The following is a 27,500-nucleotide window of genomic DNA, read 5'->3' as shown; positions in this document are numbered from 1 at the left end:
TATTTCTGGGTGATGTGTATTTCTGGGTGATGTGTGTTTCTGGGTGATGTGTGTTTCTGGGTGATGTGTGTTTCTGGGTGATGTGTATTTCTGGGTGATGTGTGTTTCTGGGTGATGTGTGTTTCTGGGTGATGTGTGTTTCCGGGTGATGTGTGTTTCTGGGTGATGTGTATTTCTGGGTGATGTGTGTTTCTGGGTGATCTGTAATTCTGGGTGCTGCATCTGTATATCGCTTATGTGAGGGTTTGTCTAGTAGTGCCGAGACACATACCACTGTGACATTCTTGTTGTGTGTGTGTCTGTCTCAGTTGGACCCGTGGGTGACCCAGGATGGTTGTGACCCCTTACCTCTAGAGGAGGAACACTGTACCGTGGTGGAGGTCACAGAGGAGGAGGTGCAGAACTCTGTCAAGTTTGTCCCCAGCCTTTCTGCCGTGGTAAGGAGCAGGAAGTGTGTGTGTGTGTGTGTGTGTGTGTGTGTGTGTGTGTGTGTGTGTGTGTGTGTGTGTGTGTGTGTGTGTGTGTGTGTGTGTGTGTGTGTGTGTGTGTGTGTGTGTGTGTGTGTGTGTGTGCGTTTTAGGTGAGTGAGCGTGCATCATCTGATCGTGTGTGTGTGTGTTTTAGGTGAGTGAGTGTGCATCATCTGATCGTGTGTGTGTATGCAGATCCTGGTGAAGGCCATGCTGAGGAAGAGGTCGTTCGGTAACCCTTTGAGTGTCCCAGAAGTAGAGAGGAGAGGTCCATGTCTGCACCTGGCAACCTGTTAATGTGAGTTCTGTACTACAGCTCTAACACCAGACTGACACGCTATCAGTCACACACACACCATCCACCTGTTAATGTGAGTTCTGTACTACAGCTCTAACACCAGACTGACACGCTATCAGTCACACACCAACCACCTGTTAATGTGAGTTCTGTACTACAGCTCTAACACCAGACTGACACGCTATCAGTCACACACCATCAACCTGTTAATGTGAGTTCTGTACTACAGCTCTAACACCAGACTGACACGCTATCAGTCACACACCATCCACCTGTTAATGTGAGTTCTGTACTACAGCTCTAACACCAGACTGACACGCTATCAGTCACACACCATCAACCTGTTAATGTGAGTTCTGTACTACAGCTCTAACACCAGACTGACACGCTATCAGTCACACACCATCCACCTGTTAATGTGAGTTCTGTACTACAGCTCTAACACCAGACTGACACGCTATCAGTCACACACACACCATCAACCACCTGTTAATGTGAGTTCTGTACTACAGCTCTAACACCAGACTGACACGCTATCAGTCACACACCAACCACCTGTTAATGTGAGTTCTGTACTACAGCTCTAACACCAGACTGACACGCTATCAGTCACACACCAACCACCTGTTAATGTGAGTTCTGTACTACAGCTCTAACACCAGACTGACACGCTATCAGTCACACACCATCCACCTGTTAATGTGAGTTCTGTACTACAGCTCTAACACCAGACTGACACGCTATCAGTCACACACCATCCACCTGTTAATGTGAGTTCTGTACTACAGCTCTAACACCAGACTGACACGCTATCAGTCACACACCAACCACCTGTTAATGTGAGTTCTGTACTACAGCTCTAACACCAGACTGACACGCTATCAGTCACACACCAACCACCTGTTAATGTGAGTTCTGTACTACAGCTCTAACACCAGACTGACACGCTATCAGTCACACACACACCATCCACCTGTTAATGTGAGTTCTGTACTACAGCTCTAACACCAGACTGACACGCTATCAGTCACACACCATCCACCTGTTAATGTGAGTTCTGTACTACAGCTCTAACACCAGACTGACACGCTATCAGTCACACACCAACCACCTGTTAATGTGAGTTCTGTACTACAGCTCTAACACCAGACTGACACGCTATCAGTCACACACCATCCACCTGTTAATGTGAGTTCTGTACTACAGCTCTAACACCAGACTGACACGCTATCAGTCACACACCATCCACCTGTTAATGTGAGTTCTGTACTGCAGCTCTAACACCAGACTGACACGCTATCAGTCACACACACCACCAACCACCTGTTAATGTGAGTTCTGTACTGCAGCTCTAACACCAGACTGACACGCTATCAGTCACACACACCATCAACCTGTTAATGTGAGTTCTGTACTACAGCTCTAACACCAGACTGACACGCTATCAGTCACACACCATCCACCTGTTAATGTGAGTTCTGTACTACAGCTCTAACACCAGACTGACACGCTATCAGTCACACACACCATCAACCTGTTAATGTGAGTTCTGTACTACAGCTCTAACACCAGACTGACACGCTATCAGTCACACACCATCCACCTGTTAATGTGAGTTCTGTACTACAGCTCTAACACCAGACTGACACGCTATCAGTCACACACACCATCAACCTGTTAATGTGAGTTCTGTACTACAGCTCTAACACCAGACTGACACGCTATCAGTCACACACCAACCACCTGTTAATGTGAGTTCTGTACTACAGCTCTAACACCAGACTGACACGCTATCAGTCACACACCATCCACCTGTTAATGTGAGTTCTGTACTACAGCTCTAACACCAGACTGACACGCTATCAGTCACACACCATCAACCTGTTAATGTGAGTTCTGTACTACAGCTCTAACACCAGACTGACACGCTATCAGTCACACACCATCAACCTGTTAATGTGAGTTCTGTACTGCAGCTCTAACACCAGACTGACACGCTATCAGTCACACACACCATCCACCTGTTAATGTGAGTTCTGTACTGCAGCTCTAACACCAGACTGACACGCTATCAGTCACACACCATCAACCTGTTAATGTGAGTTCTGTACTACAGCTCTAACACCAGACTGACACGCTATCAGTCACACACACACCATCCACCTGTTAATGTGAGTTCTGTACTACAGCTCTAACACCAGACTGACACGCTATCAGTCACACACACACCATCCACCTGTTAATGTGAGTTCTGTACTACAGCTCTAACACCAGACTGACACGCTATCAGTCACACACCATCCACCTGTTAATGTGAGTTCTGTACTACAGCTCTAACACCAGACTGACACGCTATCAGTCACACACCAACCACCTGTTAATGTGAGTTCTGTACTACAGCTCTAACACCAGACTGACACGCTATCAGTCACACACCAACCACCTAACTAACCCTAACCCTAACCCTAACCCACCTGTTAATGTGAGTTCTGTACTACAGCTCTAACACCAGACTGACACGCTATCAGTCACACACCAACCACCTGTTAATGTGAGTTCTGTACTACAGCTCTAACACCAGACTGACACGCTATCAATCACACACCAACCACCTGTTAATGTGAGTTCTGCACTACAGCTCTAACACCAGACTGACACGCTATCAGTCACACACCAACCACCTAACTAACCCTAACCCTAACCCTAACCCACCTGTTAATGTGAGTTCTGTACTACAGCTCTAACACCAGACTGACACGCTATCAGTCACACACCAACCACCTGTTAATGTGAGTTCTGTACTACAGCTCTAACACCAGACTGACACGCTATCAGTCACACACCAACCACCTGTTAATGTGAGTTCTGTACTACAGCTCTAACACCAGACTGACACGCTATCAGTCACACACCATCCACCTGTTAATGTGAGTTCTGTACTACAGCTCTAACACCAGACTGACACGCTATCAGTCAGTCACACCATCCACCTGTTAATGTGAGTTCTGTACTACAGCTCTAACACCAGACTGACACGCTATCAATCACACACCAACCACCTGTTAATGTGAGTTCTGCACTACAGCTCTAACACCAGACTGACACGCTATCAGTCACACACCAACCACCTGTTAATGTGAGTTCTGTACTACAGCTCTAACACCAGACTGACACGCTATCAGTCACACACCAACCACCTGTTAATGTGAGTTCTGTACTACAGCTCTAACACCAGACTGACACGCTATCAGTCACACACCAACCACCTGTTAATGTGAGTTCTGTACTACAGCTCTAACACCAGACTGACACGCTATCAGTCACACACACACCAACCACCTGTTAATGTGAGTTCTGTACTACAGCTCTAACACCAGACTGACACGCTATCAGTCACACACACACCATCCACCTGTTAATGTGAGTTCTGTACTACAGCTCTAACACCAGACTGACACGCTATCAGTCACACACCATCCACCTGTTAATGTGAGTTCTGTACTACAGCTCTAACACCAGACTGACACGCTATCAGTCACACACACACCAACCACCTGTTAATGTGAGTTCTGTACTACAGCTCTAACACCAGACTGACACGCTATCAGTCACACACCATCCACCTGTTAATGTGAGTTCTGTACTACAGCTCTAACACCAGACTGACACGCTATCAGTCACACACCATCAACCTGTTAATGTGAGTTCTGTACTACAGCTCTAACACCAGACTGACACGCTATCAGTCACACACACCATCAACCTGTTAATGTGAGTTCTGTACTGCAGCTCTAACACCAGACTGACACGCTATCAGTCACACACCATCAACCTGTTAATGTGAGTTCTGTACTGCAGCTCTAACACCAGACTGACACGCTATCAGTCACACACCAACCACCTGTTAATGTGAGTTCTGTACTACAGCTCTAACACCAGACTGACACGCTATCAGTCACACACACACCAACCACCTGTTAATGTGAGTTCTGTACTACAGCTCTAACACCAGACTGACACGCTATCAGTCACACACCATCAACCTGTTAATGTGAGTTCTGTACTACAGCTCTAACACCAGACTGACACGCTATCAGTCACACACCATCCACCTGTTAATGTGAGTTCTGTACTACAGCTCTAACACCAGACTGACACGCTATCAGTCACACACACACCAACCACCTGTTAATGTGAGTTCTGTACTGCAGCTCTAACACCAGACTGACACGCTATCAGTCACACACCATCCACCTGTTAATGTGAGTTCTGTACTACAGCTCTAACACCAGACTGACACGCTATCAGTCACACACCAACCACCTGTTAATGTGAGTTCTGTACTACAGCTCTAACACCAGACTGACACGCTATCAGTCACACACCAACCACCTGTTAATGTGAGTTCTGTACTACAGCTCTAACACCAGACTGACACGCTATCAGTCACACACCAACCACCTGTTAATGTGAGTTCTGTACTACAGCTCTAACACCAGACTGACACGCTATCAGTCACACACACACCAACCACCTGTTAATGTGAGTTCTGTACTACAGCTCTAACACCAGACTGACACGCTATCAGTCACACACCATCCACCTGTTAATGTGAGTTCTGTACTACAGCTCTAACACCAGACTGACACGCTATCAGTCACACACCAACCACCTGTTAATGTGAGTTCTGTACTACAGCTCTAACACCAGACTGACACGCTATCAGTCACACACACCATCCACCTGTTAATGTGAGTTCTGTACTACAGCTCTAACACCAGACTGACACGCTATCAGTCACACACACCATCAACCTGTTAATGTGAGTTCTGTACTGCAGCTCTAACACCAGACTGACACGCTATCAGTCACACACACCATCCACCTGTTAATGTGAGTTCTGTACTGCAGCTCTAACACCAGACTGACACGCTATCAGTCACACACACACCAACCACCTGTTAATGTGAGTTCTGTACTGCAGCTCTAACACCAGACTGACACGCTATCAGTCACACACCATCCACCTGTTAATGTGAGTTCTGTACTACAGCTCTAACACCAGACTGACACGCTATCAGTCACACACCAACCACCTGTTAATGTGAGTTCTGTACTACAGCTCTAACACCAGACTGACACGCTATCAGTCACACACACACCATCCACCTGTTAATGTGAGTTCTGTACTGCAGCTCTAACACCAGACTGACACGCTATCAGTCACACACACACCAACCACCTGTTAATGTGAGTTCTGTACTGCAGCTCTAACACCAGACTGACACGCTATCAGTCACACACACACCAACCACCTGTTAATGTGAGTTCTGTACTACAGCTCTAACACCAGACTGACACGCTATCAGTCACACACCAACCACCTGTTAATGTGAGTTCTGTACTACAGCTCTAACACCAGACTGACACGCTATCAGTCACACACACCATCCACCTGTTAATGTGAGTTCTGTACTACAGCTCTAACACCAGACTGACACGCTATCAGTCACACACACCATCCACCTGTTAATGTGAGTTCTGTACTACAGCTCTAACACCAGACTGACACGCTATCAGTCACACACACCATCCACCTGTTAATGTGAGTTCTGTACTACAGCTCTAACACCAGACTGACACGCTATCAGTCACACACACACACCAACCACCTGTTAATGTGAGTTCTGTACTACAGCTCTAACACCAGACTGACACGCTATCAGTCACACACCATCAACCTGTTAATGTGAGTTCTGTACTACAGCTCTAACACCAGACTGACACGCTATCAGTCACACACCATCCACCTGTTAATGTGAGTTCTGTACTACAGCTCTAACACCAGACTGACACGCTATCAGTCACACACCAACCACCTGTTAATGTGAGTTCTGTACTACAGCTCTAACACCAGACTGACACGCTATCAGTCACACACACACCAACCACCTGTTAATGTGAGTTCTGTACTACAGCTCTAACACCAGACTGACACGCTATCAGTCACACACACACCATCAACCACCTGTTAATGTGAGTTCTGTACTACAGCTCTAACACCAGACTGACACGCTATCAGTCACACACCATCAACCTGTTAATGTGAGTTCTGTACTACAGCTCTAACACCAGACTGACACGCTATCAGTCACACACACACCATCAACCACCTGTTAATGTGAGTTCTGTACTACAGCTCTAACACCAGACTGACACGCTATCAGTCACACACCAACCACCTGTTAATGTGAGTTCTGTACTACAGCTCTAACACCAGACTGACACGCTATCAGTCACACACACCAACCACCTGTTAATGTGAGTTCTGTACTACAGCTCTAACACCAGACTGACACGCTATCAGTCACACACACACCAACCACCTGTTAATGTGAGTTCTGTACTACAGCTCTAACACCAGACTGACACGCTATCAGTCACACACACCATCCACCTGTTAATGTGAGTTCTGTACTACAGCTCTAACACCAGACTGACACGCTATCAGTCACACACACCAACCACCTGTTAATGTGAGTTCTGTACTACAGCTCTAACACCAGACTGACACGCTATCAGTCACACACACACCAACCACCTGTTAATGTGAGTTCTGTACTACAGCTCTAACACCAGACTGACACGCTATCAGTCACACACACCATCCACCTGTTAATGTGAGTTCTGTACTACAGCTCTAACACCAGACTGACACGCTATCAGTCACACACACCAACCACCTGTTAATGTGAGTTCTGTACTACAGCTCTAACACCAGACTGACACGCTATCAGTCACACACACCATCCACCTGTTAATGTGAGTTCTGTACTACAGCTCTAACACCAGACTGACACGCTATCAGTCACACACCAACCACCTGTTAATGTGAGTTCTGTACTACAGCTCTAACACCAGACTGACACGCTATCAGTCACACACACCAACCACCTGTTAATGTGAGTTCTGTACTGCAGCTCTAACACCAGACTGACACGCTATCAGTCACACACCATCCACCTGTTAATGTGAGTTCTGTACTACAGCTCTAACACCAGACTGACACGCTATCAGTCACACACACACCAACCACCTGTTAATGTGAGTTCTGTACTACAGCTCTAACACCAGACTGACACGCTATCAGTCACACACACCATCCACCTGTTAATGTGAGTTCTGTACTACAGCTCTAACACCAGACTGACACGCTATCAGTCACACACCATCCACCTGTTAATGTGAGTTCTGTACTACAGCTCTAACACCAGACTGACACGCTATCAGTCACACACCATCAACCTGTTAATGTGAGTTCTGTACTACAGCTCTAACACCAGACTGACACGCTATCAGTCACACACCATCAACCTGTTAATGTGAGTTCTGTACTACAGCTCTAACACCAGACTGACACGCTATCAGTCACACACACCATCCACCTGTTAATGTGAGTTCTGTACTACAGCTCTAACACCAGACTGACACGCTATCAGTCACACACCATCAACCTGTTAATGTGAGTTCTGTACTACAGCTCTAACACCAGACTGACACGCTATCAGTCACACACACCAACCACCTGTTAATGTGAGTTCTATACTGCAGCTCTAACACCAGACTGACACGCTATCAGTCACACACACCATCAACCTGTTAATGTGAGTTCTGTACTACAGCTCTAACACCAGACTGACACGCTATCAGTCACACACCATCAACCTGTTAATGTGAGTTCTGTACTACAGCTCTAACACCAGACTGACACGCTATCAGTCACACACACCATCCACCTGTTAATGTGAGTTCTGTACTACAGCTCTAACACCAGACTGACACGCTATCAGTCACACACCATCCACCTGTTAATGTGAGTTCTGTACTACAGCTCTAACACCAGACTGACACGCTATCAGTCACACACACCATCCACCTGTTAATGTGAGTTCTGTACTACAGCTCTAACACCAGACTGACACGCTATCAGTCACACACCATCCACCTGTTAATGTGAGTTCTGTACTACAGCTCTAACACCAGACTGACACGCTATCAGTCACACACCATCCACCTGTTAATGTGAGTTCTGTACTACAGCTCTAACACCAGACTGACACGCTATCAGTCACACACCATCCACCTGTTAATGTGAGTTCTGTACTACAGCTCTAACACCAGACTGACACGCTATCAGTCACACACACACCATCCACCTGTTAATGTGAGTTCTGTACTACAGCTCTAACACCAGACTGACACGCTATCAGTCACACACCATCAACCTGTTAATGTGAGTTCTGTACTACAGCTCTAACACCAGACTGACACGCTATCAGTCACACACACCAACCACCTGTTAATGTGAGTTCTGTACTGCAGCTCTAACACCAGACTGACACGCTATCAGTCACACACACCATCCACCTGTTAATGTGAGTTCTGTACTACAGCTCTAACACCAGACTGACACGCTATCAGTCACACACCATCCACCTGTTAATGTGAGTTCTGTACTACAGCTCTAACACCAGACTGACACGCTATCAGTCACACACACACCAACCACCTGTTAATGTGAGTTCTGTACTGCAGCTCTAACACCAGACTGACACGCTATCAGTCACACACACCATCAACCTGTTAATGTGAGTTCTGTACTACAGCTCTAACACCAGACTGACACGCTATCAGTCACACACCATCCACCTGTTAATGTGAGTTCTGTACTACAGCTCTAACACCAGACTGACACGCTATCAGTCACACACCATCCACCTGTTAATGTGAGTTCTGTACTACAGCTCTAACACCAGACTGACACGCTATCAGTCACACACCATCCACCTGTTAATGTGAGTTCTGTACTACAGCTCTAACACCAGACTGACACGCTATCAGTCACACACACCATCCACCTGTTAATGTGAGTTCTGTACTACAGCTCTAACACCAGACTGACACGCTATCAGTCACACACACCATCCACCTGTTAATGTGAGTTCTGTACTACAGCTCTAACACCAGACTGACACGCTATCAGTCACACACCAACCACCTGTTAATGTGAGTTCTGTACTACAGCTCTAACACCAGACTGACACGCTATCAGTCACACACACCATCCACCTGTTAATGTGAGTTCTGTACTACAGCTCTAACACCAGACTGACACGCTATCAGTCACACACCATCAACCTGTTAATGTGAGTTCTGTACTACAGCTCTAACACCAGACTGACACGCTATCAGTCACACACACCATCAACCTGTTAATGTGAGTTCTGTACTACAGCTCTAACACCAGACTGACACGCTATCAGTCACACACCATCAACCTGTTAATGTGAGTTCTGTACTACAGCTCTAACACCAGACTGACACGCTATCAGTCACACACCATCAACCTGTTAATGTGAGTTCTGTACTACAGCTCTAACACCAGACTGACACGCTATCAGTCACACACCATCAACCTGTTAATGTGAGTTCTGTACTACAGCTCTAACACCAGACTGACACGCTATCAGTCACACACCAACCACCTGTTAATGTGAGTTCTGTACTGCAGCTCTAACACCAGACTGACACGCTATCAGTCACACACCATCCACCTGTTAATGTGAGTTCTGTACTGCAGCTCTAACACCAGACTGACACGCTATCAGTCACACACACCAACCACCTGTTAATGTGAGTTCTGTACTGCAGCTCTAACACCAGACTGACACGCTATCAGTCACACACCATCCACCTGTTAATGTGAGTTCTGTACTACAGCTCTAACACCAGACTGACACGCTATCAGTCACACACCATCAACCTGTTAATGTGAGTTCTGTACTACAGCTCTAACACCAGACTGACACGCTATCAGTCACACACACACCATCCACCTGTTAATGTGAGTTCTGTACTACAGCTCTAACACCAGACTGACACGCTATCAGTCACACACACCATCCACCTGTTAATGTGAGTTCTGTACTACAGCTCTAACACCAGACTGACACGCTATCAGTCACACACCATCCACCTGTTAATGTGAGTTCTGTACTACAGCTCTAACACCAGACTGACACGCTATCAGTCACACACCATCCACCTGTTAATGTGAGTTCTGTACTACAGCTCTAACACCAGACTGACACGCTATCAGTCACACACCATCCACCTGTTAATGTGAGTTCTGTACTACAGCTCTAACACCAGACTGACACGCTATCAGTCACACACACACCATCCACCTGTTAATGTGAGTTCTGTACTACAGCTCTAACACCAGACTGACACGCTATCAGTCACACACCATCCACCTGTTAATGTGAGTTCTGTACTACAGCTCTAACACCAGACTGACACGCTATCAGTCACACACCATCCACCTGTTAATGTGAGTTCTGTACTACAGCTCTAACACCAGACTGACACGCTATCAGTCACACACCAACCACCTGTTAATGTGAGTTCTGTACTACAGCTCTAACACCAGACTGACACGCTATCAGTCACACACCATCCACCTGTTAATGTGAGTTCTGTACTACAGCTCTAACACCAGACTGACACGCTATCAGTCACACACACCATCCACCTGTTAATGTGAGTTCTGTACTGCAGCTCTAACACCAGACTGACACGCTATCAGTCACACACCATCAACCTGTTAATGTGAGTTCTGTACTACAGCTCTAACACCAGACTGACACGCTATCAGTCACACACCATCCACCTGTTAATGTGAGTTCTGTACTACAGCTCTAACACCAGACTGACACGCTATCAGTCACACACACCATCCACCTGTTAATGTGAGTTCTGTACTACAGCTCTAACACCAGACTGACACGCTATCAGTCACACACCATCCACCTGTTAATGTGAGTTCTGTACTACAGCTCTAACACCAGACTGACACGCTATCAGTCACACACACCATCCACCTGTTAATGTGAGTTCTGTACTACAGCTCTAACACCAGACTGACACGCTATCAGTCACACACCATCCACCTGTTAATGTGAGTTCTGTACTACAGCTCTAACACCAGACTGACACGCTATCAGTCACACACCATCCACCTGTTAATGTGAGTTCTGTACTACAGCTCTAACACCAGACTGACACGCTATCAGTCACACACACCATCCACCTGTTAATGTGAGTTCTGTACTACAGCTCTAACACCAGACTGACACGCTATCAGTCACACACCAACCACCTGTTAATGTGAGTTCTGTACTACAGCTCTAACACCAGACTGACACGCTATCAGTCACACACACCAACCACCTGTTAATGTGAGTTCTGTACTACAGCTCTAACACCAGACTGACACGCTATCAGTCACACACACCATCCACCTGTTAATGTGAGTTCTGTACTACAGCTCTAACACCAGACTGACACGCTATCAGTCACACACACCATCCACCTGTTAATGTGAGTTCTGTACTACAGCTCTAACACCAGACTGACACGCTATCAGTCACACACCATCCACCTGTTAATGTGAGTTCTGTACTACAGCTCTAACACCAGACTGACACGCTATCAGTCACACACACACCATCCACCTGTTAATGTGAGTTCTGTACTACAGCTCTAACACCAGACTGACACGCTATCAGTCACACACCATCCACCTGTTAATGTGAGTTCTGTACTGCAGCTCTAACACCAGACTGACACGCTATCAGTCACACACCAACCACCTGTTAATGTGAGTTCTGTACTACAGCTCTAACACCAGACTGACACGCTATCAGTCACACACACCAACCACCTGTTAATGTGAGTTCTGTACTGCAGCTCTAACACCAGACTGACACGCTATCAGTCACACACCATCAACCTGTTAATGTGAGTTCTGTACTACAGCTCTAACACCAGACTGACACGCTATCAGTCACACACACACCAACCACCTGTTAATGTGAGTTCTGTACTACAGCTCTAACACCAGACTGACACGCTATCAGTCACACACCATCCACCTGTTAATGTGAGTTCTGTACTGCAGCTCTAACACCAGACTGACACGCTATCAGTCACACACCAACCACCTGTTAATGTGAGTTCTGTACTGCAGCTCTAACACCAGACTGACACGCTATCAGTCACACACCATCCACCTGTTAATGTGAGTTCTGTACTACAGCTCTAACACCAGACTGACACGCTATCAGTCACACACCATCCACCTGTTAATGTGAGTTCTGTACTGCAGCTCTAACACCAGACTGACACGCTATCAGTCACACACACACCATCCACCTGTTAATGTGAGTTCTGTACTACAGCTCTAACACCAGACTGACACGCTATCAGTCACACACCATCCACCTGTTAATGTGAGTTCTGTACTACAGCTCTAACACCAGACTGACACGCTATCAGTCACACACACAACAACCACCTGTTAATGTGAGTTCTGTACTACAGCTCTAACACCAGACTGACACGCTATCAGTCACACACACCATCCACCTGTTAATGTGAGTTCTGTACTACAGCTCTAACACCAGACTGACACGCTATCAGTCACACACCATCCACCTGTTAATGTGAGTTCTGTACTACAGCTCTAACACCAGACTGACACGCTATCAGTCACACACACCAACCACCTGTTAATGTGAGTTCTGTACTACAGCTCTAACACCAGACTGACACGCTATCAGTCACACACCATCCACCTGTTAATGTGAGTTCTGTACTACAGCTCTAACACCAGACTGACACGCTATCAGTCACACACCAACCACCTGTTAATGTGAGTTCTGTACTACAGCTCTAACACCAGACTGACACGCTATCAGTCACACACACCAACCACCTGTTAATGTGAGTTCTGTACTGCAGCTCTAACACCAGACTGACACGCTATCAGTCACACACCAACCACCTGTTAATGTGAGTTCTGTACTACAGCTCTAACACCAGACTGACACGCTATCAGTCACACACACCAACCACCTGTTAATGTGAGTTCTGTACTGCAGCTCTAACACCAGACTGACACGCTATCAGTCACACACCATCAACCTGTTAATGTGAGTTCTGTACTACAGCTCTAACACCAGACTGACACGCTATCAGTCACACACCATCCACCTGTTAATGTGAGTTCTGTACTACAGCTCTAACACCAGACTGACACGCTATCAGTCACACACACCATCCACCTGTTAATGTGAGTTCTGTACTACAGCTCTAACACCAGACTGACACGCTATCAGTCACACACCATCCACCTGTTAATGTGAGTTCTGTACTACAGCTCTAACACCAGACTGACACGCTATCAGTCACACACCAACCACCTGTTAATGTGAGTTCTGTACTACAGCTCTAACACCAGACTGACACGCTATCAGTCACACACCATCCACCTGTTAATGTGAGTTCTGTACTACAGCTCTAACACCAGACTGACACGCTATCAGTCACACACACCATCCACCTGTTAATGTGAGTTCTGTACTACAGCTCTAACACCAGACTGACACGCTATCAGTCACACACCAACCACCTGTTAATGTGAGTTCTGTACTACAGCTCTAACACCAGACTGACACGCTATCAGTCACACACCAACCACCTGTTAATGTGAGTTCTGTACTACAGCTCTAACACCAGACTGACACGCTATCAGTCACACACACACCAACCACCTGTTAATGTGAGTTCTGTACTACAGCTCTAACACCAGACTGACACGCTATCAGTCACACACCAACCACCTGTTAATGTGAGTTCTGTACTACAGCTCTAACACCAGACTGACACGCTATCAGTCACACACCAACCACCTGTTAATGTGAGTTCTGTACTACAGCTCTAACACCAGACTGACACGCTATCAGTCACACACCAACCACCTGTTAATGTGAGTTCTGTACTACAGCTCTAACACCAGACTGACACGCTATCAGTCACACACCATCCACCTGTTAATGTGAGTTCTGTACTACAGCTCTAACACCAGACTGACACGCTATCAGTCACACACACACCATCCACCTGTTAATGTGAGTTCTGTACTGCAGCTCTAACACCAGACTGACACGCTATCAGTCACACACCATCCACCTGTTAATGTGAGTTCTGTACCAACAACTTCTTCCACACACCATATAACCATGTAACCCAAACCCCCATTTTCCCTAACTCCTAAACCTAACTCCTAACCCTAAGCCTAACTCCTAACTCCTAAACTTAACTCCTAAACCTAACTCCTAAATCCTAAATCCTAAACCTAACTCCTAACCCTAACCCTAACTCCTAACCCTAAACCTAACTCATAACTCCTAAACTTAACTCCTAAACCTATCTCCTAACCCTAAACCTAACTCCTAACCCTAAACCTAACTCCTAACCCTAAACCTAACTCCTAACCCTAAACCTAACTCCTAACCCTAAACCTAACTCCTAACCCTAAACCTAACTCCTAACCCTGAACCTAACTCCTAAACCTAACTCCTAAACCTAAACCTAACTCCTAAACCTAACTCCTAACCCTAACCCCTGACCCTAAACCTAACCCTAAACCTAACTCTTAAACCTAACTCCTAAGCCTAACTCCTAACTCCTGAACTTAACTCCTAAACCTAACTCCTAAATCCTAAACCTAACTCCTAACCCTAAACCTAACTCCTAAACCTAACTCCTAAATCCTAAACCTAACTCCTAACCCTAACTCCTGACCCTAAACCTAACTCTCAACCCCTAAACCTAACTACTAACCCTAAACCTAACTCCTAAATCCTAAATCTAACTCCTAACCCTAACTCCTAACCCTAACTCCTAACCCTAACTCCTAACCCTAACTCCTAACCCTAACTCCTAACCCTAACCCCTAACCCTAACCCCTAAACCTAACCCTAAACCTAACCCCTAAATCTAACTCCTAAACCTAACTCCTAACCCTAAACCTAACCCCTAAACCTAACTCCTAAACCTAACTCCTGACCCTAACCCTAACTCCTAAACCTAACTCCTAACCCTAAACCTAACTCCTAAACCTAACTCCTAAACCTAACTCCTAACCCTAAACCTAACTCCTAAACCTAACTCCTAAACCTAACTCCTAACCCTAAACCTAACTCCTAACCCTAAACCTAACTCCTAAACCTAACTCCTAACCCTAAACCTAACTCCTAACCCCTAACCTAACTCCTAAACCTAACTCCTGACCCTAACCTAACTCCTAAACCTAACTCCTAACCCTAAACCTAACTCCTAACCCTAAACCTAACCCTAATATTAAAACAGCCTTTGTCCTCAAGGGAATCATTTTCCTTGTTTTACTATCCTAGTGGGGCCTTTTGGGGATTTTATGTCTCCACAGGGATAGATGAACAAACCCAGACACAAACACACACACACCGTCCCCCTCTGAGAGCAGGAAAACTAGTCACCTGGAGCTGCCAATTGCGTTGCCATAGTATCACAATCCAGGGACAATATCTTACAGTACGTTTCTATCTGTGTCTTTCCCTCTGTTTTCCATCTAATTCTCTCTTGTCTTTCCCTCTGTTTTCCATCTAATTCTCTGTCTTTCTCTCTGTTTTCCATCTAATTCTCTGTCTTTCTCTCTGTTTTCCATTTAATTCTCTCTTGTCTTTCTCTCTGTTTTCCATCTAATTCTCTCTTGTCTTTCTCTCTGTTTTCCATCTAATTCTCTCTTGTCTTTCTCTCTGTTTTCCATCTAATTCTCTGTCTTTCTCTCTGTTTTCCATCTAATTCTCTGTCTTTCTCTCTGTTTTCCATCTAATTCTCTCTTGTCTTTCTCTCTGTTTTCCATCTAATTCTCTCTTGTCTTTCTGTCTGTTTTCCATCTAATTCTCTGTCTTTCTCTCTGTTTTCCATCTAATTCTCTCTTGTCTTTCTCTCTGTTTTCCATCTAATTCTCTCTTGTCTTTCTGTCTGTTTTCCATCTAATTCTCTCTTGTCTTTCTCTCTGTTTTCCATCTAATTCTCTCTGTTTTCCATCTAATTCTCTGTCTTTCTCTCTGTTTTCCATCTAATTCTCTGTCTTTCTCTCTGTTTTCCATCTAATTCTCTCTGTTTTCCATCTAATTCTCTCTGTTTTCCATCTAATTCTCTGTCTTTCTCTCTGTTTTCCATCTAATTCTCTGTCTTTCTCTCTGTTTTCCATCTAATTCTCTCTTGTCTTTCTCTCTGTTTTCCATCTAATTCTCTCTTGTCTTTCTCTCTGTTTTCCATCTAATTCTCTCTTGTCTTTCTCTCTGTTTTCCATCTAATTCTCTCTTGTCTTTCTCTCTGTTTTCCATCTAATTCTCTGTCTTTCTCTCTGTTTTCCATCTAATTCTCTGTCTTTCTCTCTGTTTTCCATCTAATTCTCTGTCTTTCTCTCTGTTTTCCATCTAATTCTCTCTTGTCTTTCTCTCTGTTTTCCATCTAATTCTCTCTTGTCTTTCTCTCTGTTTTCCATCTAATTCTCTCTGTTTTCCATCTAATTCTCTGTCTTTCTCTCTGTTTTCCATCTAATTCTCTGTCTTTTCTCTGTTTTCCATCTAATTCTCTGTCTTTTCTCTGTTTTCCATCTAATTCTCTGTCTTTCTCTCTGTTTTCCATCTAATTCTCTGTCTTTCTCTCTGTTTTCCATCTAATTCTCTGTCTTTCTCTCTGTTTTCCATCTAATTCTCTGTCTTTCTCTCTGTTTTCCATCTAATTCTCTCTTGTCTTTCTCTCTGTTTTCCATCTAATTCTCTCTGTTTTCCATCTAATTCTCTGTCTTTCTCTCTGTTTTCCATCTAATTCTCTGTCTTTCTCTCTGTTTTCCATCTAATTCTCCCTGTCTTTCTCTCTGTTTTCCATCTAATTCTCTCTTGTCTTTCTCTCTGTTTTCCATCTAATTCTCTCTGTCTTTCTCTCTGTTTTCCATCTAATTCTCTCTTGTCTTTCTCTCTGTTTTCCATCTAATTCTCTGTCTTTCTCTCTGTTTTCCATCTAATTCTCTGTCTTTCTCTCTGTTTTCCATCTAATTCTCTGTCTTTCTCTCTGTTTTCCATCTAATTCTCTCTTGTCTTTCTCTCTGTTTTCCATCTAATTCTCTCTTGTCTTTCTCTCTGTTTTCCATCTAATTCTCTCTTGTCTTTCCTCTGTTTTCCATCTAATTCTCTGTCTTTCTCTCTGTTTTCCATCTAATTCTCTGTCTTTCTCTCTGTTTTCCATCTAATTCTCTGTCTTTCTCTCTGTTTTCCATCTAATTCTCTCTTGTCTTTCTCTCTGTTTTCCATCTAATTCTCTCTTGTCTTTCTCTCTGTTTTCCATCTAATTCTCTGTCTTTCTCTCTGTTTTCCATCTAATTATCTCTGTCTTTCTCTCTGTTTTCCATCTAATTCTCTCTTGTCTTTCTCTCTGTTTTCCATCTAATTCTCTGTCTTTTCTCTGTTTTCCATCTAATTCTCTCTTGTCTTTCTCTCTGTTTTCCATCTAATTCTCTGTCTTTCTCTCTGTTTTCCATCTAATTCTCTGTCTTTCTCTCTGTTTTCCATCTAATTCTCTGTCTTTCTCTCTGTTTTCCATCTAATTCTCTGTCTTTCTCTCTGTTTTCCATCTAATTCTCTCTTGTCTTTCTCTCTGTTTTCCATCTAATTCTCTGTCTTTCTCTCTGTTTTCCATCTAATTCTCTGTCTTTCTCTCTGTTTTCCATCTAATTCTCTGTCTTTCTCTCTGTTTTCCATCTAATTCTCTGTCTTTCTCTCTGTTTTCCATCTAATTCTCTCTTGTCTTTCTCTCTGTTTTCCATCTAATTCTCTCTTGTCTTTCTCTCTGTTTTCCATCTAATTCTCTCTTGTCTTTTCCTGTGTTCCATCTAATTCTCTCTTGTCTTTCTCTCTGTTTTCCATCTAATTCTCTGTCTTTCTCTCTGTTTTCCATCTAATTCTCTGTCTTTCTCTCTGTTTTCCATCTAATTCTCTGTCTTTCTCTCTGTTTTCCATCTAATTCTCTGTCTTTCTCTCTGTTTTCCATCTAATTCTCTCTTGTCTTTCTCTCTGTTTTCCATCTAATTCTCTCTTGTCTTTCTCTCTGTTTTCCATCTAATTCTCTCTGTTTTCCATCTAATTCTCTGTCTTTCTCTCTGTTTTCCATCTAATTCTCTGTCTTTCTCTCTGTTTTCCATCTAATTCTCTGTCTTTCTCTCTGTTTTCCATCTAATTCTCTGTCTTTCTCTCTGTTTTCCATCTAATTCTCTGTCTTTCTCTCTGTTTTCCATCTAATTCTCTGTCTTTCTCTCTGTTTTCCATCTAATTCTCTGTCTTTCTCTCTGTTTTCCATCTAATTCTCTCTTGTCTTTCTCTCTGTTTTCCATCTAATTCTCTCTGTTTTCCATCTAATTCTCTGTCTTTCTCTCTGTTTTCCATCTAATTCTCTGTCTTTCTCTCTGTTTTCCATCTAATTCTCTCTTGTCTTTCTCTCTGTTTTCCATCTAATTCTCTCTGTTTTCCATCTAATTCTCTGTCTTTCTCTCTGTTTTCCATCTAATTCTCTGTCTTTCTCTCTGTTTTCCATCTAATTCTCTGTCTTTCTCTCTGTTTTCCATCTAATTCTCTGTCTTTCTCTCTGTTTTCCATCTAATTCTCTGTCTTTCTCTCTGTTTTCCATCTAATTCTCTGTCTTTCTCTCTGTTTTCCATCTAATTCTCTGTCTTTCTCTCTGTTTTCCATCTAATTCTCTCTTGTCTTTCTCTCTGTTTTCCATCTAATTCTCTCTGTTTTCCATCTAATTCTCTGTCTTTCTCTCTGTTTTCCATCTAATTCTCTGTCTTTCTCTCTGTTTTCCATCTAATTCTCTCTTGTCTTTCTCTCTGTTTTCCATCTAATTCTCTCTTGTCTTTCTCTCTGTTTTCCATCTAATTCTCTGTCTTTCTCTCTGTTTTCCATCTAATTCTCTGTCTTTCTCTCTGTTTTCCATCTAATTCTCTCTTGTCTTTCTCTCTGTTTTCCATCTAATTCTCTGTCTTTCTCTCTGTTTTCCATCTAATTCTCTCTTGTCTTTCTCTCTGTTTTCCATCTAATTCTCTGTCTTTCTCTCTGTTTTCCATCTAATTCTCTCTGTCTTTCTCTCTGTTTTCCATCTAATTCTCTCTTGTCTTTCTCTCTGTTTTCCATCTAATTCTCTCTGTCTTTCTCTCTGTTTTCCATCTAATTCTCTCTTGTCTTTCTCTCTGTTTTCCATCTAATTCTCTCTGTCTTTCTCTCTGTTTTCCATCTAATTCTCTGTTGTCTTTCCTCTGTTTTCCATCTAATTCTCTGTCTTTCTCTCTGTTTTCCATCTAATTCTCAGTCTTTCTCTCTGTTTTCCATCTAATTCTCTCTGTCTTTCTCTCTGTTTTCCATCTAATTCTCTCTTGTCTTTTCTCTGTTTTCCATCTAATTCTCTGTCTTTCTCTCTGTTTTCCATCTAATTCTCTGTCTTTCTCTCTGTTTTCCATCTAATTCTCTGTCTTTTCTCTGTTTTCCATCTAATTCTCTCTTGTCTTTCTCTCTGTTTTCCATCTAATTCTCTCTTGTCTTTCTCTCTGTTTTCCATCTAATTCTCTCTTGTCTTTCTCTCTGTTTTCCATCTAGTTCTCTCTGTTTTCCATCTAATTCTCTGTCTTTCTCTCTGTTTTCCATCTAATTCTCTCTGTCTTTCTCTCTGTTTTCCATCTAATTCTCTGTCTTTCTCTCTGTTTTCCATCTAATTCTCTGTCTTTCTCTCTGTTTTCCATCTAATTCTCTGTCTTTCTCTCTGTTTTCCATCTAATTCTCTGTCTTTCTCTCTGTTTTCCATCTAATTCTCTCTTGTCTTTCTCTCTGTTTTCCATCTAATTCTCTCTTGTCTTTCTCTCTGTTTTCCATCTAATTCTCTCTGTTTTCCATCTAATTCTCTGTCTTTCTCTCTGTTTTCCATCTAATTCTCTCTGTCTTTCTCTCTGTTTTCCATCTAATTCTCTCTTGTCTTTCTCTCTGTTTTCCATCTAATTCTCTCTGTCTTTCTCTCTGTTTTCCATCTAATTCTCTCTTGTCTTTCTCTCTGTTTTCCATCTAATTCTTTGTCTTTCTCTCTGTTTTCCATCTAATTCTCTCTTGTCTTTCTCTCTGTTTTCCATCTAATTCTCTGTCTTTTCTCTGTTTTCCATCTAATTCTCTCTTGTCTTTCTCTCTGTTTTCCATCTAATTCTCTGTCTTTCTCTCTGTTTTCCATCTAATTCTCTCTGTCTTTCTCTCTGTTTTCCATCTAATTCTCTCTGTTTTCCATCTAATTCTCTGTCTTTCTCTCTGTTTTCCATCTAATTCTCTCTGTCTTTCTCTCTGTTTTCCATCTAATTCTCTCTTGTCTTTCTCTCTGTTTTCCATCTAATTCTCTCTGTCTTTCTCTCTGTTTTCCATCTAATTCTCTCTTGTCTTTCTCTCTGTTTTCCATCTAATTCTCTCTGTCTTTCTCTCTGTTTTCCATCTAATTCTCTCTTGTCTTTCTCCCTGTTTTCCATCTAATTCTCTCTTGTCTTTCTCCCTGTTTTCCATCTAATTCTCTCTGTTTTCCATCTAATTCTCTCTGTCTTTCTCTCTGTTTTCCATCTAATTCTCTCTGTCTTTCTCCCTGTTTTCCATCTAATTCTCTCTTGTCTTTCTCCCTGTTTTCCATCTAATTCTCTCTTGTCTTTCTCTCTGTTTTCCATCTAATTCTCTCTGTCTTTCTCTCTGTTTTCCATCTAATTCTCTCTGTCTTTCTCCCTGTTTTCCATCTAATTCTCTCTTGTCTTTCTCTCTGTTTTCCATCTAATTCTCTCTGTCTTTCTCTCTGTTTTCCATCTAATTCTCTCTTGTCTTTCTCTCTGTTTTCCATCTAATTCTCTCTTGTCTTTCTCTCTGTTTTCCATCTAATTCTCTCTGTCTTTCTCTCTGTTTTCCATCTAATTCTCTGTCTTTCTCCCTGTTTTCCATCTAATTCTCTCTTGTCTTTCTCTCTGTTTTCCATCTAATTCTCTCTTGTCTTTCTCTCTGTTTTCCATCTAATTCTCTCTTGTCTTTCTCTCTGTTTTCCATCTAATTCTCTCTTGTCTTTCTCTCTGTTTTCCATCTAATTCTCTGTCTTTCTCTCTGTTTTCCATCTAATTCTCTGTCTTTCTCTCTGTTTTCCATCTAATTCTCTCTTGTCTTTCTCTCTGTTTTCCATCTAATTCTCTCTGTCTTTCTCTCTGTTTTCCATCTAATTCTCTCTTGTCTTTCTCGTGCACCTCGCAACAAAGACAGCTCAAATGTGTGAGTGCCTTTTTGAATTTTGAATTGTAAACCTTTGGAATACATTGGGCAAATTGTAACCATTGATAGTCACACCAGATTATCGGCACGTGATCTCTCGTTAAACCATCAATACGCTCTGAAATCACCCACATATCTGAACTCAATTGCAACCATCATTGGCCAGCGATTTATCGCTCCCTAAAGCGGATGAGGAGGTCATCTTTTAGTCTTGATTGCGGCCATCATTTTTCAAGACTACTTTGTACTCTGGTTGGTATTGTCATCGTGTCTTCTCCTGCTCCTCCCCTCCAACTACTTACCACCTGGGACTGGGATTCATCATTACGCACACCTGGCACTCATCATTACGCACACCTGGCACTCATCATTACGCACACCTGGTACTCATCATTACGCACACCTGGTACTCATCATTACGCACACCTGGTACTCATCATTACGCACACCTGGCACTCATCATTACACACACCTGGTACTCATCATTACGCTCACCTGGCAGTCATCATTACGCACACCTGGCAGTCATCATTACGCACACCTGGCATTCATCATTACGCACACCTGCACTCATCATTACACACACCTGCTAATCATTATGATTCACACCTGACACTCATCATTACGCTCACCTGCTCATCATTATGATTCACACCTGACACTCATCATTACGCTCACCTGCTAATCATTATGATTCACACCTGGACTCCTACTTCATGAGCAGACTAAGGATGATTTAGTCCTACTTTATGAGCAGAATAAGGGTGATTTAGGTCTACTTGATGAGCAGACTAAGGGGTGATTTAGGCCTACTTTATGAGCAGAATACGGGTGATTTAGTTCTACTTGATGGGCAGAATAAGGGTGATTTAGGTCTACTTTATGAGCAGACTAAGGGCTTAATTATTCCTACTTTATGAGCAGACTAAGGGTGATTTAGTTCTACTTCATGAGCAGACTAGGGGCGATTTAGGTATACTTTATCAGCAGACTACGGGTGTATTTAGTCATACTTTATGAGCAGACTAAGGGTGGATTTAGTCCTACTTGATGAGCAGAGTAAGGGCAATTTAGTTCTACTTTATGAGCAGACTAAGGGGGATTTAGTCCTACTTCATGAGCAAACTAAGGGTGATTTAGTGCTACTTTATGAGCAGACTAAGGGTGATTTAGTTCTACTTGATGAGCAGATTTAGGGGTGATTTAGGCCTACTATATGAATAGACTAAGGGGTGATTTAGGCCTACTTATGAGCAGACTAAGGGGGATTTAGTCCTACTTTATGAGCAAACTAAGGGCGATTTAGGTCTACTTTATGAGCAGACTAAGGGCGATTTAGGTCTACTTTATGAGCAGACTATGGGTGATTTAGTTCTACTTCATGAGCAGACTAAGGGGTGTTTTATCTTATTTGACAATTAACAATCAATTTTTTTCCTCGTTTACCACATCACATCTACTGTGGAAATGTGCCCGAGACGTATGAACAGAAAATAAATGTTGATGGTGTTTCTAATTTTCAGAGTAACAACTCAACGAACTATGGAAGCTTAAATCAAGTTTATTCGTCCAGTGAGTCAATACAGTTGCATCAGACGACAACATATTCACACAAGCACTGATATTTCAGAGCTTGTGCTGCTAGGTGACCTAAACTGGAACATGCTTAACACCCCAGCCATCCTACAATCTAAACTTGATGCTCTCAATCTCACACAAATTATCAATGAACCTACCAGGTACCCCCCCAAAGCCTTAAACACGGGCACCCTCATAGATATCATCCTAACCAACTTCCCTTCTAAATACACCTCTGCTGTCTTCAACCAAGATCTCAGCGATCACTGCCTCATTGCCTGCATCCGTAATGGGTCAGCGGTCAAATGACCTCCACTCATCACTGTAAAACGCTCCCTGAAACACTTCAGCGAGCAGGCCTTTCTAATCGACCTGGCCGGGGTATTTTGGAAGGATATTGATCTCATCCCGTCAGTAGAGGATGCCTGGATATTTTTTTTAAATGCCTTCCTAACCATCTTAAATAAACATGCCCCATTCAAGAAATTTAGAACCAGGAACAGATATAGCCCTTGGTTCTCCCCAGACCTGACAGCCCTTAACCAACACAAAAACATCCTATGGCGTTCTGCATTAGCATCGAACAGCCCCCGTGATATGCAGCTGTTCAGGGAAGCTAGAAACCGTTATACACAGGCAGTTAGAAAAGCCAAGGCTAGCTTTTTCAAGCAGAAATTTGCTTCCTGCAACACTAGCTCAAAACAGTTCTGGGACACTGTAAAGTCCATGGAGAATAAGAACACCTCCTCCCAGCTGCCCACTGCACTGAAGATAGGAAACACTGTCACCACTGATAAATCCACCATAATTGAGAATTTCAATAAGCATTTTTCTACGGCTGGCCATGCTTTCCACCTGGCTACTCCTACCCCGGGCAACAGCACTGCACCCCCAACAGCAACTCGCCCAAACCTTCCCCATTTCTCCTTCTCCCAAATCCATTCAGCTGATGTTCTGAAAGAGCTAAAAAATCTGGACCCCTACAAATCAGCCGGGCTAGACAATCTGGACCCTTTCTTTCTAAAATTATCTGCCGAAATTGTTGCCACCCCTATTACTAGCCTGTTCAACCTCTCTTTCGTGTCGTCTGAGATTCCCAAAGATTGGAAAGCAGCTGCTGTCATCCCCCTCTTCAAAGGGGGGGACACTCTTGACCCAAACTGCTACAGACCTATATCTATCCTACCATGCTTTTCTAAGGTCTTCGAAAGCCAAGTCAACAAACAGATTACCGACCATTTCGAATCTCACCATACCTTCTCTGCTATGCAATCTGGTTTCAGAGCTGGTCATGGGTGCACCTCAGCCACGCTCAAGGTCCTAAACGATATCTTAACCGCCATCGATAAGAAACATTACTGTGCAGCCGTATTCATTGATCTGGCCAAGGCTTTCGACTCTGTCAATCACCACATCCTCATCGGCAGACTCGACAGCCTTGGTTTCTCAAATGATTGCCTCGCCTGGTTCACCAACTACTTCTCTGATAGAGTTCAGTGTGTCAAATCGGAGGGTCTGCTGTCCGGACCTCTGGCAGTCTCTATGGGGGTGCCACAGGGTTCAATTCTTTGACCGACTCTCTTCTCTGTATACATCAATGAGGTCGCTCTTGCTGCTGGTGAGTCTCTGATCCACCTCTACGCAGGCGACACCATTCTGTATACTTCTGGCCCTTCTTTGGACACTGTGTTAACAACCCTCCAGGCAAGCTTCAATGCCATACAACTCTCCTTCCGTGGCCTCCAATTGCTCTTAAATACAAGTCAAACTAAATGCATGCTCTTCAACCGATCGCTACCTGCACCTACCTGCCTGTCCAACATCACTACTCTGGACGGCTCTGACTTAGAATACTACAAATACTTAGGTGTCTGGTTAGACTGTAAACTCTCCTTCCAGACCCATATCAAACATCTCCAATCCAAAGTTAAATCTAGAATTGGCTTCCTATTTCGCAACAAAGCATCCTTCACTCATGCTGCCAAACATACCCTTGTAAAACTGACCATCCTACCAATCCTCGACTTTGGCGATGTCATTTACAAAATAGCCTCCAATACCCTACTCAACAAATTGGATGCAGTCTATCACAGTGCAATCTGTTTTGTCATCAAAGCCCCATATACTACCCACCATTGCGACCTGTACGCTCTCGTTGGCTGGCCCTCGCTTCATACTCGTCGCCAAACCCACTGGCTCCATGTCATCTACAAGACCCTGCTAGGTAAAGTCCCCCTTATCTCAGCTCGCTGGTCACCATAGCATCTCCCACCTCTAGCACACGCTCCAGCAGGTATATCTCTCTAGTCACCCCCAAAACCAATTCTTTCTTTGGCCACCTCTCCTTCCAGTTCTCTGCTGCCAATGACTGGAACGAGCTACAAAAATCTCTGAAACTGGAAACACTTTTCTCCCTCACTAGCTTTAAGCACCAACTGTCAGAGCATCTTACAGATTACTGCACCTGTACATAGCCCACCTATAATTTAGCCCAAACAACTACCTCTTTCCCAACTGTATTTAATTAATGTATTTATTTTGCTCCTTTGCACCCCATTATTTTTATTTCTACTTTGCACATTCTTCCATTGCAAAACTACCATTCCAGTGTTTTACTTGCTATATTGTATTTTCTTTGCCACCATGGCCTTTTTTGCCTTTACCTCCCTTCTCACCTCATTTGCTCACATTGTATATAGACTTGTTTATACTGTATTATTGACTGTATGTTTGTTTTTACTCCACGTGTAACTCTGTGTCGTTGTATCTGTCGAACTGCTTTGCTTTATCTTGGCCAGGTCGCAATTGTAAATGAGAACTTGTTCTCAACTTGCCTACCTGGTTAAATAAAGGTGAAATCAAATAAAAATTTAAATAAATATTTAACTATGCCGAGTCTCCTCCAGACAGAACCTGAGTGATATCTGTTCTTCCTCACTTCATCTCACCTGACCTCTGCCCCCAAAGTGCTCACTCCTCCCCAACTCAAGGCTGTTATGGTGACTGGTACCAGACTTGTCTCTTCTCCTCCCAGAGGATCCCTCCCATAGGATCCCTGATGACTAACAATAACATATAACATAATGTAAACGTTATACATTACCCTCTCTTCCTCAGTGACATGAATAATTAGATTTCATATTCTCAGAACAATGTAGAAACTGCCTTTCCAATGTATTTAATCCATCAAATACAACTGTCTTTAAAATACAATTATCAAGATCATGGGTAAAATATCTCTGGACAGTCCATATTTGAAATGTGTAACTATATAAATCAAGTAAATCGTGATATTAGATTATTTTGCCATTTAATCATCGCCTCACGTCAGTTGGCGTCACTCCTACGCGACACTCGTCCCTCAACCGATCTGTCTTGTAGGTCGTGGAACTCATCTCTAAAAAGTCTGATCCACCTAACACTAGCTATGAAAATCACTCCGCCCTCAGTAGCTGTGACAGTCTGACTACTGTGGCAATCCTGCTCCAGCTAGCAGCCTGTTTGAATGGCCATACGGTAGCAAGCTAGTTTGCCAGATCGTTGATGAAGTTGTACGGCACCAAGGTTATGGGACTGTTCTCAGAAATCAGCATGTATCTGACTCTGGCAGCTGGCACTGTGCCTCACTATGGTCTTTATTTTACTCCTATTATTATCTATCCTGGTGTCTAGTCACTTTACCCTGCCTTCATGTACATATCTACCTCAAATACCTTATTATTATCTATCCTGATGTCTAGTCACCTTACCCTGCCTTCATGTACATATCTACCTCAAATACCTTATTATTATCTATCCTGGTGTCTAGTCACTTTACCCTGCCTTCATGTACATATCTACCTCAAATACCTTCTTATTATCTATCCTGGTGTCTAG

General features: G+C 43.4%; 1 protein-coding gene across 2 annotated transcripts in view; it reads left to right on the top strand.

Moving 5' to 3' along the window:
• LOC127933054 (calcium/calmodulin-dependent protein kinase kinase 1-like) overlaps positions 1-27,500 on the top strand; it is a 257,072-nt gene that overhangs the window by 225,967 nt on the left and 3,605 nt on the right. The window lies entirely within an intron of this gene.

This window comes from Oncorhynchus keta, chromosome 11 (genome assembly GCF_023373465.1).
Source record: "Oncorhynchus keta strain PuntledgeMale-10-30-2019 chromosome 11, Oket_V2, whole genome shotgun sequence".
Classification (NCBI taxonomy): domain Eukaryota; kingdom Metazoa; phylum Chordata; class Actinopteri; order Salmoniformes; family Salmonidae; genus Oncorhynchus; species Oncorhynchus keta.
The sequence above is the reverse complement of the archived record's forward strand: the minus strand, read 5'-3'. Positions and strand labels throughout refer to the sequence as shown.